Raw genomic sequence first — 3,603 nt, 5'->3', positions numbered from 1 at the left:
TTGACAGGCGGACTGGCAATCGCACGTAGTCTTTGGTGATGTTTTAAGAGGAATTCTGCCACCCATCCGTCAATCATTAACTTCCCTTATTCGCCTTTTACGACACCTACGTGAAAAAAGAAATCGACCTTTTTAACTGTATTTTTATAGGGGATTAATAAGAGTTCATCATCATCGTCATCATATCAGTCATTTTTTGTCCATTGCTGAACATAGGCCTCCTTGATAGACAACTGTAAGGAACGGTCTTGAACCTCCTGCATCTATTGATTACTTGCAATGTATTTAAGATCGTCACTCCATCTAGTGGGGAGTAGTCCTACACTGCGTTTGTTTGGTCGCCACTCATGAATCTTTCTTCCCCATCGGTTGTCGATTCTTCGAGCTATGTGACTAGCCCATTGCCAGTTCAGTTTGCTTATCCTTCAGGCTATGTCAGTCACTTTGGTATTTCTGCAGATATCCTCATTTTGGATTCATCACGCAAATTCCGAGTATAGCCCACTCCATAGCTCGATCAGTAACATGAAGTTTTTGCACACGGGCAACCCTATAGAAGCATGTTTCAATAAAATAAAAGTTACGAAATAATAAACATTTAATTATTATAGCTTGATTAGGACAAGTAAATTTTTTTTTATTATATTTATACTGTTTAGCATCTAGCTATAAATTGCTGAGTTAATTTTAAAGAAGCTAGCTTAGCCTCTCTTGTAACCTCTTTCGTCCGCGTCATTGTCAATTTTCCAAAAATATTTTTGGCATAAATGAAAGAATCTAATTTATTTTAAAATATAGCTGGAGTTAATTAGACTGTGACCAACACAAATTTAAAGTAAGAATTATTAGACCTCATATACACAGACGAGTGAGTAATACATCGTTGTAGAAAGGGACACTAAACGCAGCATTGCTCAAATTTTTGACAGTAATACCTGCAACGAGTTCTCAACATATTCCATGTAACATAAACAGCCAATTTTCTGAGCAGTCAGCGTTGTTATAGTCGGCTTTCAGTTAGTTTACTGTAGTGAATCCCATTCACGCGCCACCCGAGCCGTTACACCGGCAATCTGAGCGATATGACGCCGCATTTCTGAGCTCAATGGAGTGTGACGCTCACACCTCATTGTGAGCGGGTTCTTAAATTCATATTTTATTAGTAATAAGCAAATATATAATGATAAATTATTATTATAGTTTAAAATCGGAAACTATAATATCAAAATTATTGCTATGGTATGGGTTTTTATTCTCTTTTCATAGTGCTTCTACATGTTATATTTAATGTTTCAATTTTTTGTGACAACTAACTCTAAACCGTGGTTCTTAAGTATAAAAATGTGCTGTGTTTTTACATACACACACATTTATGTGTATGTGTGTCACTTTAAATGGAATTAAATAAACTTTATCGAACTTAAATACTTTTTATGACATCGGATTTCTTAACTCGGTGGAGTGTGACACTCACATTTATTTGTGAGTGTCACTCTATAATATGAAACCTGTTAAAATAACATTATAGTTTTGTTTGGGATAGGATATAACTTTTTCTTGTTTTATTGCTTCAACGTTGCGACGTAAAAAATCTTATTATGATGAAATAGTTCGCAAACATCTATTGTACTCGTATACCCAAAATCAATGTTTTTTTTATGGGTGAAAATGGAATGTCAACCCCACCTGCGCTATCGGTATACGCTGGCGATGCACCAGTGATAGATGATAGATGAAGATGAAGGCAGGTCTGTCGGCCCAACGTGAAGAATTCAACAAGAATTAACCATGGTGGTTTCTAGGGGGAACCGCGTGGAGATCGACCTGATAAGGTTTCTTAAGAGTCTTTACTAGGTATTCCTAGTAATAGAGTTGCTAATCCCCATTTCTAACAATCCCTTTCCCCGTTCCCCCTAAATCAATATTAGTAAGTAGATACCTAATACGATATGGAGTTTATATTTCTTATTTTATGATTGTGTATATTAAAAACTAGTCACCAGCCCTGGCTTTGTACGAGTAAATATAAAATAAATTACTAAATTAGAATACAAAATCAAACCCATGTTAATTGGTGATGTAACTTTTATACACATGAAAGATATTTTAAAATCAGTTAATTATGTTTTGAGTTTATTCCTTATAAACAAAAACAATTTTTCTTTGTAATAAACTTACTTTAGATAAGTTATAATTTCACTGATAATATTACAAATTCTAAATATTTTATAGATTGTTGTTGCCCGCTTGTTTCCCACTGCAACTCCAACCCCACCTCATAGCTAACGAGCAAAAAGCCTCGCTATACTCAGCACCACGAATTACCCAGATTCCGGGTAATTACAGAGTGCCAACCCTATCTGAACACTATGTCATCGTGACGTCATTAACGGTAAGCAAAATTGTTTGCGGCCTTGATTGAAAGTGTCTGCCGGAGTCAGTAATTACTGTTAATTATAAAGGCCCTATGCAGGCCATCAAAGGCTATGATGGTATTCAGAACTTAGAGACCTGGTGAATTTGATTTAATTGTGGCATCAGCGTAATTATATCAGAAATTTATCTGTTTCTATATAAAAAAAATATACTGGATAATTTTTTATTTTCAAAATTTATTATTAATTATTAGTTATTTTTAATGGGTGAGAATGGAATGGCGACCCCGCCTGCGCTATCGGTATGTGCTGGCTGAGCTAAGTCTGTGAGAGATCTATCATCTCTGACGATGAAAGCAGGCTAGTTAGCCCATCGTCACGAATTCCACAAAAAAATTACTACATATGTTATCGCGTATCTATAACCGCGTGGAGGTCCACTTGATAGGGTATATTGCTAGCAATGGGGCTGTTAAATCCCATTACAATCCCTTTCCACTATCGAAGGCTAGGTACATACTATTCAATATAATCTAAGAGTCTTTTAATTAAAATAAAAAGTATAATATTAGTATATTATACTTATAAAAATGAAGTCGAAATACTATTAGTATTCCGTAGTGGATATATAGATTTTTAATATTACATTCGTAAAATTAACCCTTATAATTTTATCTTTTTCAATACTCTTCATACTCACACATACAGCGGCCCAATTGAGGGGCTTAGTGTGGAAATGGGAGTCCAATTTACAATACACTTCATACTAATATTTTTTTTTCTTAGACGCGAAGAGAAGTATTCATGCGTTTTTTTACTTATTTTTTATTTAAGATGTTGTTTCACTGAAAAACAGCGACTTCAAACGAGGCGAAATAAATATGGGATCAACACTGGAGTAGGAAACTTGACGATTGTAAGAAATTATCGAAATTATGTAGATAAAAAATATACCATCGAATTAAGTACATGAATAAAAAAAAACCATTTTACTGTTTCACTTAAAAAATGTTACAGATAAATTAACAATATGTACATAAAAAAATCTTCATTACAAGAAACGAGGTAGAGAGGCAACAATGGGCGGACTCATCGCTTACATTAAATTAATACATGCTTCTTCTTTGAACGAATTAAATGAAACGAAGATTCTACTATGATAAATAATAGATAGAAGAATTAATCATAATTTATTGAATTAATGTATTCTATGGTCTCAAAAATGGAG

The 3,603-nt window shown here is 34.1% G+C and overlaps 1 long non-coding RNA gene across 1 annotated transcript; it reads left to right on the top strand.

Annotated features, from left to right (window-relative positions):
* Positions 1 to 797: 797 nt before the first annotated feature.
* LOC128200676 (uncharacterized) lies at positions 798 to 3,284 on the top strand. The gene is made up of 3 exons (XR_008252842.1): positions 798 to 868; positions 2,233 to 2,392; positions 3,210 to 3,284. It is a non-coding gene; the product is annotated as an uncharacterized LOC128200676 (long non-coding RNA).
* The last annotated feature ends 319 nt before the right edge of the window (positions 3,285 to 3,603 follow it).

Source organism: Galleria mellonella, unplaced genomic scaffold (genome assembly GCF_026898425.1).
Source record: "Galleria mellonella isolate WM207_F2 unplaced genomic scaffold, CSIRO_AGI_GalMel_v1 utg117, whole genome shotgun sequence".
NCBI lineage: Eukaryota > Metazoa > Arthropoda > Insecta > Lepidoptera > Pyralidae > Galleria > Galleria mellonella.
This window is presented reverse-complemented; position numbering and strand designations above follow the sequence as displayed.